We start from the raw sequence: 15272 nt of genomic DNA, 5'->3' as shown, positions 1-15272 counted from the left end.
CAAGGACTCCAGCGTCCTGTTCCCAGCGCTCTGCTCTGGGGCAAGCTCTGTTCCTGCTCCGCTCCCCAGGATCTTTCGTCAGACTGTCTGCTTGATTCTGCTCTGCTCTCCTCTTCCCTGTTTCTGACCCCTCACCCAGGCCAGAATGTATAGGGAAGCTCCCCTTAAACCGGGGTCTTGAGCTCCCCCTTCTGGTCTGGAGTCAGGAAAGTGTTGACTGCTGGTGCTACTTAGTGTGGGGGACCCCCTTCTTGCTTCCAGGCATAACATCACCCCCTGTGAGGAGGGCAACACTACTGTGGCAACCGGACCACTGTGGTGCCACAGTAGTAACAGTGGGTCTCCACACAGTTACGGTAATCAGTTGGACCTTTATGGGTGTGACAAGATAGTTACTAGGAAATTTCCAATGACTAATGGCCTCCATAGTATCCATACACAGACGTAAGTTAGTTAAACCCTTCACATTTTTACTCTGAGGTGTAAGGGGGTCTTCAACTCTTAGTTAAGGATTGGGCAGTTGGAATTTCAATGCTCAATCCTTTTGCTTTCAAAAGGTAAGCAAGTTGCTGCCACGAGAGGAAACGGTTTTCTCCTCTTTCCCGGTTGAATACCCATGAATACTCGGATGCACGGAGTATAGGGAGTATATGAGTGAGTCAGGTTAAAAAAAGGCATCAAATAACTTAACTTTGGGAAACAGCCATCTCATGGGTTTGGCCAGCATTAAGGTAGCCATACATGTTAGATAGAAGTTAGTTGATGGTTTAACATTAACAAATCGTCTGGTAGACAACTCTTCCGCAGAAATACACATTTTAGTACATATTGGCCTCTACAATCACTTAAACTGTGCATACATGTTCAATGACAGAGTGATGGATTAACGACCTCGGAAGACCCAAACACATTAGATGGCAGTCTGTCAAAGCATATCTTAGTGTCATGCGTGAGTCATATGGTTTCTGGCCATAGGAGGTCACAGTGTGGCTGCACAGAATGCTTCCTGACTTTCCATTGTTCCTGCTGTCAGTATTCATTGGTATAGGTAGCTTTCTTGCTGGATTCATCTCTATCCCTTTTGGACCCAGCAGGAGCTCGCCTTCTACCCAGCTGCTGATCATCAGCAGTAGCTTGGTGTTTAAAATACCTCTTCCTTCCTTGGAATGGTGATGGTGATATTTTCAGTTCATTAAAGCCTTGGTTGCAAGAAGGTGGGTTCTACTCCTTTGTGGTATCGTTGCTGAAAACTTTGCTGAACTTCTACCTGTGTCATCTGTAGATAAGTAGTTCATACTTTTTCCCTATGTGACCTCCTTGTGTCTTCTATAGTTGTTTAGTGGGGTTGAAGAAGAGCTCATCCCATCAGCTCCCTAATTAGGACCGAGCACTAGGGATATCTAGGGTCAGGTATCCTGCTCAGCGTATAGGTGCAGAACCTATCTGGAGTGGTGAGGGACCAGCAGTTGGTTTGGTCAGGGGTCACCATCTTCCATTTCACTGGACACAAGGTTTCCCTTCCCCCTTACCTAGCGTGAGACAATTAGGTGGCAGCCATCACGCCCACACATAAAATTGCCCAAAGCAGCTGAGCGTTCTTATATGGTGTTGGAGCCTTGCGTATGTTCTGTCAAAAAAGATCTTTTGCAGATGGTCATTCGCTGGACAGATCTGTCATTATATCATCAAACATCAAAATGAAACCCGGCAGACACATTGTGCGTCATCAGTTATATAAAATTATTGTTCGATTTGACATTATAGACGCGTAGCGCCGCTGAACCCATCAGGGCACTACTAGGTACTGCATCCTGACTAAGATGCAGGGCCTACCCCCGGGGACCTGGAAGACCAGTGTCGGTACCACCAAAAGAAATAACATCCCCAGTTTCCCACTCCCCATTAGGGATGACTGACCGGTACCTAATGGATAGCCGCCCAGAGGTGGAGCCAGTCCAGTCCACTAGTCGACAGTCCAGTGGGAGGGAACAGACACAGACAGACACTCAGACAGAGGAGTCAGGTAGTGACAGTTGAAGGGGATGGACATGTCTCCAGACGGGGTCGTGTAACAGTGACCTAGGTGGCAAAGGAGAGTGGTTGCCAGGGAGGGTACAGCCAGGTACCTCTGGAACCAAAGCACCGACGGGGCACAAGGCCTAGGTCAGGCGACCACTTCAGGCAACCTGACAAATACCTGCACAGTGAGGGGACCTTCACGGACCTCACTGACCCAAGAATCCGGGGGCACCAACAGTATAGATTTGTTCCGGTCCCTGGCTCAAACACCGACCCTACAGGGTTTGCTCTGCCCGCCGTACGAGAGACTGCCGACAGACAGTAAGGGACCCACAAATGCTCCAGGCTACGGGGTCCAACCAACTAGTGAGAGGTGCCTGGAAAAGAGACTACCAGGTCACCACACTGGCACTGGGGAAAAAAGGGACCAGGGGTCTGAACCAGCAGTCTTCAAGGCCACAGCTCAACATCACCGTGAGTAAACAGAAGTTGCACTGCATCCCCATCATGCGGTCTCTCTTATTTTCTGCAACGGACGCCTCCATTCACTCCCTGGGGCCCAGGCCTACTTGCAGAGGGCCTACCATCCAGGCTGCCACCACCATCAGCCCCAGAGGTAACAGACTGTGCAGCTGCGGTTCCATCACCATAACCTCAACCTTCGAGTGGCGTCACAACACAAACTCTTTCAATTCCCTTGTATATACCCCCTTTTAAAAAGCGACCCTCAGGGTCACGGAACCGGGCATCGGCCATTATACAACCGTGACACAGCATCCCCGTACATATACGGCCCAGGACAGAGTACCATTTCAACCATCCTTAGTATAAGGTGTATGAGCTCCCAATAATGACACTCCACCCCCAATAGTAGATGTCAGATCTGGAAGCAGTAGTAGCAGAGGACACAGTGGCTATAATTGTAAAGTCCATTTACTATAGGGGGTGATTGTCGGTGTCTTTGTATCAGAGTTCCTACAAGATTTATTTTGACTTGCTCACAACAAAATGTTAAAAAGAGAAATATTAAAAATTGGTCATTGTAGTAATAACATCACTTGTTTCAGGTATCGTAGTTAAAATACAGAATGGTAAAATATGGAAGCAAATGAAAAAAAAAAAAAAAAAAAAGTGTGCGCGTGTATGTGCGAGCATGTGAAGGAATGAGGGAGTGGACGCACCTCTCTGTAAAGTCCCAAGTTCTCCAGCAAGTTTTTTAACAGCTTCTGAAGGTTATTAAGCATTGCAACACACGTGGTGTAGAACAAAAAGTAATTCATATTCCTGCCGGCCCCGAAAGCCAGCCCATTACATGAACACAAGACATGAGACGGGCGACGTCACAGAAGCAGACTGGTGGAACAAGGACAACTAAAACCTCCGCAAACAGGGACTTTTTTGGGGGGGGGGGGTCATAATTTTTGCAAGTCAACATTAATAAATTAATTTGACTGTTGTGTATTAGGAGGGGGTAATCGGTAAGCTCTGGATACCCCGAGACTTGAATGAGTGCCAACTCCCAAAGCAATGATGCCACTGAAAAAGCAACTCCAAAACCGGCAAAATTTATTCTGGAGATTGACCCTGCAGGTATTATAGGAGAACTCCACCAGTATCTTAATAGGGAACCGGTCACCAGATTTGGTGACTATAAGCTGCAGCCACCACCAGTGGGCTCTTATATACACATTCTAACATGCTGACATGCTAACATTCTAACCCTACGTCATGCATCCTAGCCAGAGTTGAGGTTCCGCGCAGGCGCACCTTGATCTGCCCTGAACAGGGCAGAACAAAGTATTGTAGTGCACCTGCGCAGGACCTGAATGCCGGCGAGTGTGGATGACGTAGGAGGCGTCATGCACCCAGGCTTCAGAAGGAAGATTAAAATGGCCGAAAGAAGAGGCGCCGGCACCAGAGAACAGAGACATCCATCCGACCAGTCTGCACCGAACCGACAGGAGAGTATTATAAAGTGATTTTTATGTTCTACACAGCGGCTTGGGCTCTTAGAATACTGTATATAAAACATCTATATATATAATTGCCTTATTCTGTCTGTCTGTCTGTCTCCAAAATTGTGTCCTTACGGTGACACAAAGCTGATTGGCCGCTGGGCTCGCCATGGCCCCGCCCCCCGCACAGATTGGCCGCTCGCCCAGGCTACGCCCCCACATGGATTGGCCGGCCGCTCGCCCAGGCTCCGCCCCCCCCACAGATTAGCCTCTCGCCCCGGCACCCTGCAGGCATTGGCAACTCGGCCCCACCCCGCCCCCCCTCACGCAATGCACGCTAGCTCTGGCCCCGCCCCCCCCCACGCATTCCCCGAACCGACACGGTCAGGGAGCCACGACTACCAGGTGAGTACTGTACCTCTGGGAGCCCACATCAGCTTACGCCGCCAAACCAGCCGACACATACCCTCGCATTGCTGGGGCTGGCCGGCGTATGCTGGTGTGGGCTCCCGTGCGAGCGGGGGACGAGATACGCTGGTAACCATGGTAGCATAGTTACCAGCGCATCAAGGTCCTGCAGCGGCAGAAAAAAATACACACACACACACACACACACACATAACAGCACACACACACACACACACACACACACACACACACACACACCACATCGCACCCACATACTCACAACATCCTGGGATATCGCTTGCTTCTCGGCGGCGATACTGTGCTGTGAGCTTCCAGGACCTGCCGGAGGATCACATGGCCAGAAGCATGTGGTATCTCCGGATGTTGTGAGTATAAGCGCGTATGTGCGATATCGTCAATGTGTGTGTGCGTGAGTGTATGCGATCGGGTGTGCGTGAGTGTATGCGATCGGGTGTGCGTGAGTGTATGCGATCGGGTGTGCGTGAGTGTATGCGATCGGGTGTGCGTGAGTGTATGCGATCGGGTGTGCGTGAGTGTATGCGATCGGGTGTGCGTGAGTGTATGCTAACGGGTGTGTGTGTGTGTGTGCGCGATCGGGTGTGTGTGTGTGTATGCGATCGTGTGTGTGTGTGTGTGCGCGATCGGATGTGTGTGTGTGTGTGTGCGCGATCGGATGTGTGTGTGTGTGTGTGCGCGATCGGGTGTGTGAGTGTCGGCAGAGGAGCACGGCGTGCTGGAGGAGGCTGGGAGGAGAGAGGCTGATCCTGGGGAAGGCTGGGATGGGGAGGCTGAGAGAAGAGAGGCTGATGCTGGGGAAGGCTGAGGCTGGGGTAGGCTGGGAGGAGAGAGGCTGATGCTGGGGACCGAAAAGGCTGATGCTGGGAGGAGAGAGGCTGGGGTAGGCTGGGAGGAGAGAGGCTGATGCTGGGAAGAGAGAGGCTGATGCTGGGAAGAGAGAGGCTGATGCTGGGAAGAGAGAGGCTGATGCTGGGAAGAGAGAGGCTGATGCTGGGAGAGGCTGAGGCTGGGAGGAGAGAGGCTGATGCTGGGAGGAGAGAGGCTGGGGTAGGCTGGGAGGAGAGAGGCTGATGCTGGGAGGAGAGAGGCTGATGCTGGGAAGAGAGAGGCTGATGCTGGGAAGAGAGAGGCTGATGCTGGGAAGAGAGAGGCTGATGCTGGGAAGAGAGAGGCTGATGCTGGGAAGAGAGAGGCTGATGCTGGGAAGAGAGAGGCTGATGCTGGGAAGAGAGAGGCTGATGCTGGGAAGAGAGAGGCTGATGCTGGGAAGAGAGAGGCTGATGCTGGGAGGAGAGAGGCTGATGCTGGGAGGAGAGAGGCTGATGCTGGGAGGAGAGAGGCTGATGCTGGGAGGAGAGAGGCTGATGCTGGGAGGAGAGAGGCTGATGCTGGGAGGAGAGAGGCTGATGCTGGGAGGAGAGAGGCTGATGCTGGGAGGAGAGAGGCTGATGCTGGGAGGAGAGAGGCTGATGCTGGGAGGAGAGAGGCTGATGCTGGGAGGAGAGAGGCTGATGCTGGGAGGAGAGAGGCTGATGCTGGGAGGAGAGAGGCTGATGCTGGGAGGAGAGAGGCTGATGCTGGGAGGAGAGAGGCTGATGCTGGGAGGAGAGAGGCTGATGCTGGGAGGAGAGAGGCTGATGCTGGGAGGAGAGAGGCTGATGCTGGGAGGAGAGAGGCTGATGCTGGGAGGAGAGAGGCTGATGCTGGGAGGAGAGAGGCTGATGCTGGGAGGAGAGAGGCTGATGCTGGGAGGAGAGAGGCTGATGCTGGGAGGAGAGAGGCTGATGCTGGGAGGAGAGAGGCTGATGCTGGGAGGAGAGAGGCTGATGCTGGGAGGAGAGAGGCTGATGCTGGGAGGAGAGAGGCTGATGCTGGGAGGAGAGAGGCTGATGCTGGGATGAGAGAGGCTGATGCTGGGATGAGAGAGGCTGATGCTGGGATGAGAGAGGCTGATGCTGGGATGAGAGAGGCTGATGCTGGGATGAGAGAGGCTGATGCTGGGATGAGAGAGGCTGATGCTGGGATGAGAGAGGCTGATGCTGGGGACAGAGAGGCTGATGCTGCGGGTAGAGAGGCTGATGTTGCGGGTGGAGAGGCTGATGCTGCGGGCAGAGAGGCTGATGCTGCGGGCAGAGAGGCTGATGCTGCGGGCAGAGAGGCTGATGCTGCGGGCAGAGAGGCTGATGCTGCGGGTAGAGAGGCTGATGCTGGTGCAGCATGAGGGATGGAGCACGATGGGGGGTGCGCAGCATGGGGGATGGAGCACGTTTGGGAGTGCGCAGCATGGCGGATGGAGCACGTTTGGGAGTGCGCAGCATGGCGGATGGAGCACGTTTGGGAGTGCGCAGCATGGCGGATGGAGCACGTTTGGGAGTGCGCAGCATGGCGGATGGAGCAGGTTTGGGAGTGCGCAGCATGGCGGATGGAGCACGTTTGGGAGTGCGCAGCATGGCGGATGGAGCACGTTTGGGAGTGCGCAGCATGGCGGATGGAGCACGTTTGGGAATGCGCAGCATGGCGGATGGAGCACGTTTGGGAGTGCGCAGCATGGCGGATGGAGCACGTTTGGGAGTGCGCAGCATGGCGGATGGAGCACGTTTGGGAGTGCGCAGCATGGCGGATGGACCACGTTTGGGAGTGCGCAGCATGGCGGATGGACCACGTTTGGGAGTGAGCAGCATGGCGGATGGAGCACGTTTGGGAGTGCGCAGCATGGCGGATGGAGCACGTTTGGGAGTGCGCAGCATGGGGGATGCAGCACAATGGGGAGTGCGGAGTATGGCGGATGGAGCACGTTTGGGAGTGCGCAGCATGGCGGATGGACCACGTTTGGGAGTGCGCAGCATGGCGGATGGACCACGTTTGGGAGTGCGCAGCATGGCGGATGGAGCACGATTGGGAGTGCGCTGCATGGGGGATAGAGCACGATGGGGAGTGCGCTGCATGGGGGATGGAGCACGATGGGGAGTGCGGAGTATAGCGGATGGAGCACGTTTGGGAGTGCGCAGCATGGCGGATGGAGCACGTTTGGGAGTGCGCAACATGGCAGATGGAGCACGTTTGGGGGTGCGCAGCATGGGAGATGGAGCACGATGGGGGGTGCGCAGCATAGGGGATGGAGCACGATGGGGAGTGCGCTGCATGGCGGATGGAGCATGATGGGAAGTGCACACCTCCTCCCAACACACACACACACGCGCGCGCACTGCACAACACACCACACACTGGGAACCACAAACAACTGCCCTACACAGACACCCAACACACAAACACCGCGGCACAAATATACGCACATACCGCACAACACACACATTGCACAAAACATACCTCCCCCCAAAACACACCACACACACACAAACCGCGCAACACACACACACAACGCTACAGACACACAGCGCTCCACAAACAACGCAACACACATACAACACCGCTCCCACCCCCCGCCACACCCAGACAACACCCAGAACATGTACAGCGCCTACACAAACACTTGGTAACTACACACAACAACACATTTATATATATAATATTATATATATATATATATATATATATATATATATATATATATATATATATATATATATATAAAAAATCATACATGAACTACACAATACGTAAATTCTAGAATGCCCGATGCGTAGAATCGGGCCACCTTCTAGTTGTATATAAGAGCCCACTGGTGGTGGCTGCAGCTTATAGTATACAGTTAGGTCCAGAAATATTTGGACAGTGGCACAATTTTCGAGAGTTGGGCTCTGCATGCCACCACATTGGATTTGAAATGAAACCTCTACAACAGAATTCAAGTGCAGATTGTAACGTTTAATTTGAAGGTTTGAACAAAAATATCTGATAGAAATTGTAGGAATTGTACACATTTCTTTACAAACACTCCACATTTTAGGAGGTCAAAAGTAATTGGACAAATAAACCAAACCCAAGCAAAATATTTTTATTTTCAATAATTTGTTGCGAATCCTTTGGAGGCAATCACTGCCTTAAGTCTGGAACCCATGGACATCACCAAACGCTGGGTTTCCTCCTTCTTAATGCTTTGCCAGGCCTTTACAGCCGCAACCTTCAGGTCTTGCTTGTTTGTGGCTCTTTCCGTCTTAAGTCTGGATTTGAGCAAGTGAAATGCATGCTCAATTGGGTTAAGATCTGGTGATTGACTTGGCCATTGCAGAATGTTCCACTTTTTTGCACTCATGAACTCCTGGGTAGCTTTGGCTGTATGCTTGGGGTCATTGTCCATCTGTACTATGAAGCGCCGTCCGATCAACTTTGCGGCATTTGGCTGAATCTGGGCTGAAAGTATATCCCGGTACACTTCAGAATTCATCCGGCTACTCTTGTCTGCTGTTATGTCATCAATAAACACAAGTGACCCAGTGCCATTGACAGCCATGGATGCCCATGCCATCACGTTGCCTCCACCATGTTTTACAGAGGATGTGGTATGCCTTGGATCATGTGCCGTTCCCTTTCTTCTGCAAACTTTTTTCTTCCCATCATTCTGGTACAGGTTGATCTTGGTCTCATCTGTCCATAGAATACTTTTCCAGAACTGAGCTGGCTTCATGAGGTGTTTTTCAGCAAATTTAACTCTGGCCTGTCTATTTTTGGAATTGATGAATGGTTTGCATCTAGATGTGAACCCTTTGTATTTACTTTCATGGCGTCTTCTCTTTACTGTTGACTTAGAGACAGATACACCTACTTCACTGAGAGTGTTCTGGACTTCAGTTGATGTTGTGAACGGGTTCTTCTTCACCAAAGAAAGTATGCGGCGATCATCCACCACTGTTGTCATCCGTGGACGCCCAGGCCTTTTTGAGTTCCCAAGCTCATCAGTCAATTCCTTTTTTCTCAGAATGTACCCGACTGTTGACTTTGCTACTCCAAGCATGTCTGCTATCTCTCTGATGGATTTTTTCTTTTTTTTCAGCCTCAGGATGTTCTGCTTTACCTCAATTGAGAGTTCCTTAGACCGCATGTTGTCTGGTCACAGCAACAGCTTCCAAATGCAAAACCACACACCTGTAATCAACCCCAGACCTTTTAACTACTTAATTGATTACAGGTTAACGAGGTAGACGCCTTCAGAGTTAATTGCAGCCCTTAGAGTCCCTTGTCCAATTACTTTTGGTCCCTTGAAAAAGAGGAGGCTATGCATTACAGAGCTATGATTCCTAAACCCTTTCTCCGATTTGGATGTGAAAACTCTCATATTGCAGCTGGGAGTGTGCACTTTCAGCCCATATTATATATATAATTGTATTTCTGAACATGTTTTTGTAAACAGCTAAAATAACAAAACTTGTGTCACTGTCCAAATATTTCTGGCCCTGACTGTATATGTGGAGGGGAGGCCTGAAACTTCCCCAAAAGATGATGTTGTGGTGAAAAGGGTCCAGTATGTCTGATTTCAGACTGCCAATAATTTTGTTCCCTGAGGAATAAGCCACTGTCAGAAGAATCTAAAGGAAAACAAGAGTGCTTATGTGTGGGAGACAGTCGGGCAAGATAGCGGTTGGCAGAACCATCAGCAGCTATCTAAAGTGAATGGTGGGCTTTAGTCAACTCTTCAAATAAGACTACAATGGGTATGAAAACAAACAAAACACTAAGAACTTTTCACATACTTTTTTGTGGTCGGTAAAAAAATACAAGACGATGTGTCAAAGTTTGGTTTCTGGACCAAATTCACAGGTCATTGAATGGACCCATAAACGTTCAGCACACGGATTCCATCTATGTTGCATCCATGTGCTTGTCTGTTAAAAAGTACAGATTTCAATGCCAGAGTAGTCCAAATGAAGGTCCTGATGAAGGAGACTGAGCTCTCTGAAACGCGTTGATCTGAATAAAAGAACTTTAAAATAATCAACATCTGGACTTTCTGGTGACGACGCGGCGCACACCCGGTTTCTCTACTATGGCATTGATTTCTACATACCCGGGGCCGCCATTTCTGAAACGTAATTAGAGTTGTGTCTGGCACAACCCTTAGAGGGGAGTTTATTTGCATTGACCGCTTCACTTTCTTTACCTGGTAAGACCTTATTCTGAGCTTTCATCCGTAGTTTCGCAAAAAATACAGATTTGTCCATCCAGCCTTACTTATCCAATGGTGGAGTCTGTAAGCCAGAGTGTTCCTTTAGTATTGGATTTTAAGGCAATCGTCTAAGGGTCAAAAGCTCTCAGAGTGCAACATAAAGGCATATTCCCATCTCCAAGAGCCTATCCCGAATGTAAAAGGTGTAATAATAATAATAATAATAATATTAGCAAATACCTTCAATTAGAAATATAGTATCTTACCTCATGTGCAGGGCATTGCAGCTTAGGTATCCATGGTTAAATCCACTCTCATAGTGTGGTTGTTGATCATGGTTGTAATCTTGGATACCTAACCTCATGTGCAGGGCATTAGTAGCTTATCAGGAGAGCTAGAATACAGTTCTAATTGGAGGCATCTGCTAATATTAATTTTTTATTATTATTAATACATTGGGATAGGATCTTTCAGATAGGAATAACCCCTTTAATCTTCTGCACTAACCGCTTTAGATGAGGGAGGTCTACCACTTAGCTCGGCTCCTGGCATTGGATAGAAAGGGGCACCTATTGAAGCCTTTAAAATCTTAACTTGGCTGATCTGTCACCACCTGTCAAATCTTGTAACCACCACAAAAAAATATAAAGAGGAATGATTCTAAGTCCATACACATTAGATGGTCAACAGATTCAAATGGATTTGACCATCCCATGCTACTGCGCTTGGACCCCACTTTCTACTGCGCTTGGACCCCACTTTCTACTGCGCTTGGACCCCACTTTCTACTGCGCTTGGACCCCACTTTCTACTGCGCTTGGACCCCACTTTCTACTGCGCTTGGACCCCACTTTCTACTGCGCTTGGACCCCACTTTCTACTGCGCTTGGACCCCACTTTCTACTGCGCTTGGACCCCACTTTCTACTGCGCTTGGACCCCACTTTCTACTGCGCTTGGACCCCACTTTCTACTGCGCTTGGATCCCACTTTCTACTGCGCTTGGACCCCACTTTCTACTGCGCTTGGACCCCACTTTCTACTGCGCTTGGACCCCACTTTCTACTGCGTTTGGACCCCACTTTCTACTGCGCTTGGACCCCACTTTCTACTGCGCTTGGACCCCACTTTCTACTGCGCTTGGACCCCACTTTCTGTCCAGACGCCATAGAGAACATATGCATGTGTTTGGGGGATGCAGATGGAGGGGTTGGAGGGGTGAAGGTCAGGAGAGCTAGCTGTCACACATCAGAAGGCTGTTGACTTGTTTGTCCATGGCCACCTTCTACTAGCCCATAAATACAAATAGCTCCGAACATGCTGAGCTGTCACTCAAAGCTATACACTGTAAACACTTTCCTGTAGTTTTGTAAAGAAAAAAAACAATCCTACAAATTTTAAAATCCATTTTGAAATAGTTTGAATTTTTATTTAAATTAATTTTGTTTTTGTAGGTTTTTTTTTGGGGGGGGGGTTAAGCCATGTTCAGGAACTGGCAATCAGTTTACAATAACAAACCAAGGAACAGGGACTCTGTAGGGATGTCTGGACATCCTCAATGAGATTACATAGTGGAGAACACAACAACTGGATCTGTGGAGGACTGGGGCGGAAAAGAGGAGGGAACATAAAGCGAACTATAGACGGCTCCAATAAAAAAAAAAAAAAATACACGTTATGATACATTCCCAAACTAGCAAGTTGGTCTGTAGGGGTTCATTGGGAAGAACGGGACTGGTCTTCTATACAATATGGTTGCGTAGCAAATATTCCCATCAATTTTGCAAATTTGTGACAAATGGATGGTGCTTCATTTTTACATCATTTTCTGAAATTTGAGACAACAACATGACTGGAGCAGAAGTTTGGTTTAACCATTTAAAATAAGATTATTCACTGATTTTTTTTTTTACAAGCAGATTCTTCATCAAAAACATTGCAACGAGACAAATCAGTGACTACAGAAGATAGTGGGAAGAAGAAACCAATATTGTACTGATGACAAGTGGTTAAATGTAAAAACTCCATGTAGTTTAGCGGTTTTGCCCCATTTCAAGGTGGGTTTCCAATGGGTACCAAAATTTCGTCCTACATTCCAAAATCATTCTTTGGATTTGGTTTCCTAAGATATTAGAATCTGTAGAATATGTGTACGTTTACTTACAGTATTGTAGAATATGTTGCTGCTATTGAAAGAAATCAACTGAACGATCGAATGAATGATCAAATGATCAACTGAACAGTCAAACTGAATGATCAACTGAACAATCAACTGAATGATCAAATGATCAACTGAACAATCAACTGAATGATCGAATAATCAACTGATCGATCAACCGAATGATCAAATGATCAACTGATCGATCAACCGAATGATCGAATGATCAACCGAATGATCGAATGATCAACTGAATGATCGAATGATCAACTGAATGATCAAATGATCAACTGAATGATCAAATGATCAACTGAATGATCAAATGATCAACTGAATGATCAAATGATCGAATGATCAACTGATCAACTGAATGATCAAATGATCAACTGAACAATCAACTGAATGATCAACTGATCGATCAACTGAATGATCAAATGATCAACTGATCGATCAACTGAACAATCAACGGAATGATTGAATGATCAACTGAACAATCAACTGAACGAACGCATGAATGATCGAATGAATGATCGAATGAATGATCGAATGAATGATCGATCAACCCCAAAAGTAGGGGACATATTTATACAACTGATCAGTCACACAAATTATGAAATCTTCATAAACTTCATACTTCATCAAATCCAAGATTCACCAATAACCATTTGAACACTTTTTACTGATTCATAAGTTAAAGTCGATACTTTAACCAAGAACATACTATGAACAGCATCTTACATGGGACTGCAGGTAAACCTACTACATTACTTTCAGAATTCAAATAGTTTGAGGTTTTTTTTTTCTTTTTATACAAGCTTTACAAAAATTACATTTGGGAGCCTTTTTCCAGTCTTACAGAAAAAGAAAAAAACAAAACAAAAAACCCCCACAAAAAACCAACAAAAATTGCATACAGTGAAAAACAAAAACCCCAAAACATAAAAAAAAAGTACTGTACATGTACACTTTTTAACATCTAGCTATAAACTTTAAAACTTTAAAGTGTTTTTGACAACCCACCAAAAAAAAAAAAAAGTAAAAAAACTATCATAAGTTCTATAAAAAAAAATGTTCTGCAAATGTATGAATTCAGCCTTCCACATTAACCACACGGGCGACTGCCGTTCAGAGACGTCTTTACTCGTTTTGATACCACCCAGTGACTATATCTTACCTTTCAGGAAGTCTTCTGTTTCCAGTTTCCAAACTCTGCAAAGTTGGTGATAAATAAGTGAACCCCCCCTAGTCTTCCGTCTCCAAAGGTGAAGCCTTATCCATGGACTGGCATGCTGATGCACAGGTAACACACAATCCCCAGTCTGTAGTTTCCAGGGGGCGAGAATGGAGTTATCCAAGGGTTTGCGAAATGAATGGGAAGCAGCTTAACCAAGAGCGATGCTTCCAGGCAGGCACACTGCCCTGAGATTGAGCGATCCCAGACACACAGTAACATTTGCTAGAAAGCCTGGAGTCTGATAGACTTGTCTCATTTCCTCCAACCTCTTCACAATACTTTTTCTTTTGATTCTCCTCCCTTCCCAGCCTTTCCCTGCCACCACCACCACCTCCTCCTTCTCCTACCCCTCCTCCTCGCCTCTCCTCAGCACTCCATATGTGGGTGTAGACCAGACCCAGGGATCAGGGACCGGTACAGGTCTGTCTGCAATCACTCTTTGGCAGAGATTTGCATTCAGATACTGAACGCTCCCTTTCAGCCAAGCTCTGGCTTCTCTCTCGAATTCCTACTTGCCAACTTGTACAACTACAATAGCCAGGACTGTGGGGCTACGACTCAATGCAGACTGGGTCTTGGCCTTCATTTTTCCAAGACGAGGTGATGGAAGCATCAGCACCATAGCCCTGGACTCCAAACCATGTCATGATAGTGCCTGGCTGGATCCATACTTGTATCCAAAATTCAGAAAAAAGAAGGAAAAAAAAAAAAGTTCAGAGACCAAGCTCACTGTCTGATAGTTCTTTTTAACCAACTAAAATGGATCAGTTATGTTTCATCAAGATCACTTGACTATCTTTTTCTCCTCTATGGATCCATCAGGTTCTCCATTTTTACTGGGTACTGTATAGAGACGTGCGAATAGTCAAATATTCAGGATCGGATTCTTCATGCCGAATAGGTTCTATTATTTGTACCAAATAACAAACCTAATGCAAGTGTAGCGTCCACGGGGCCTTAGGGTACTAGTCACCGGGCCAGTGGTTCCTTGGGGTAGCTGTGACTGGCCTGACCCGGTTTCGTGACCCCGTCGGCTACATGTTAAATAAGAACAGCAAACAGACAAGTGTCCAATACAGATGAGGATGGAAGGAGGGTGACGGGCCCCTGGGAAGTGTGTCACTGGTTGCAGCAGTGACTGGGGTCTTGGCCTTCTCCGCCGCCGACCCTTCCTGCAACTAGTACTCTCCCAGGGGCAGTACTGGATAGGGAATGGGGATGCTTCGCAGTGCCACCAGCAGTATGCAGCCAGGAACTAGCTGCCGCTGCACAGTCTCTCTCCGGGGCAGGTGTTATGTGCAGCCGGGATGGTATCGCTCCCCACGGGCGGAGCGGGGTACCCCGGGAGGTTGGTGAGAACGGGGGAAGCAGTCCACGGGAGCGCCAGAGCGCAGGGCAG

The 15272-nt window shown here is 48.1% G+C and overlaps 1 protein-coding gene across 2 annotated transcripts in view; it reads right to left on the bottom strand.

Annotated features, from left to right (window-relative positions):
* The window catches only part of SPATS1 (spermatogenesis associated serine rich 1), a 544035-nt gene that overhangs the window by 333728 nt on the left and 195035 nt on the right, over positions 1-15272 (bottom strand). Inside the window, exon 1 of one of the 2 annotated variants that reach the window (XM_075341165.1) lies at positions 13814-14006. The exons of the other annotated variant lie outside the window; for it this stretch is intronic. The gene's annotated coding sequence lies outside the window, so the exon portion shown is untranslated. Of the gene's footprint in view, positions 1-13813; positions 14007-15272 lie in introns of those variants that run through there. 2 annotated transcript variants of the gene reach the window in all.

Source organism: Anomaloglossus baeobatrachus, chromosome 3 (genome assembly GCF_048569485.1).
Source record: "Anomaloglossus baeobatrachus isolate aAnoBae1 chromosome 3, aAnoBae1.hap1, whole genome shotgun sequence".
Lineage (NCBI taxonomy): Eukaryota > Metazoa > Chordata > Amphibia > Anura > Aromobatidae > Anomaloglossus > Anomaloglossus baeobatrachus.
This window is presented reverse-complemented; position numbering and strand designations above follow the sequence as displayed.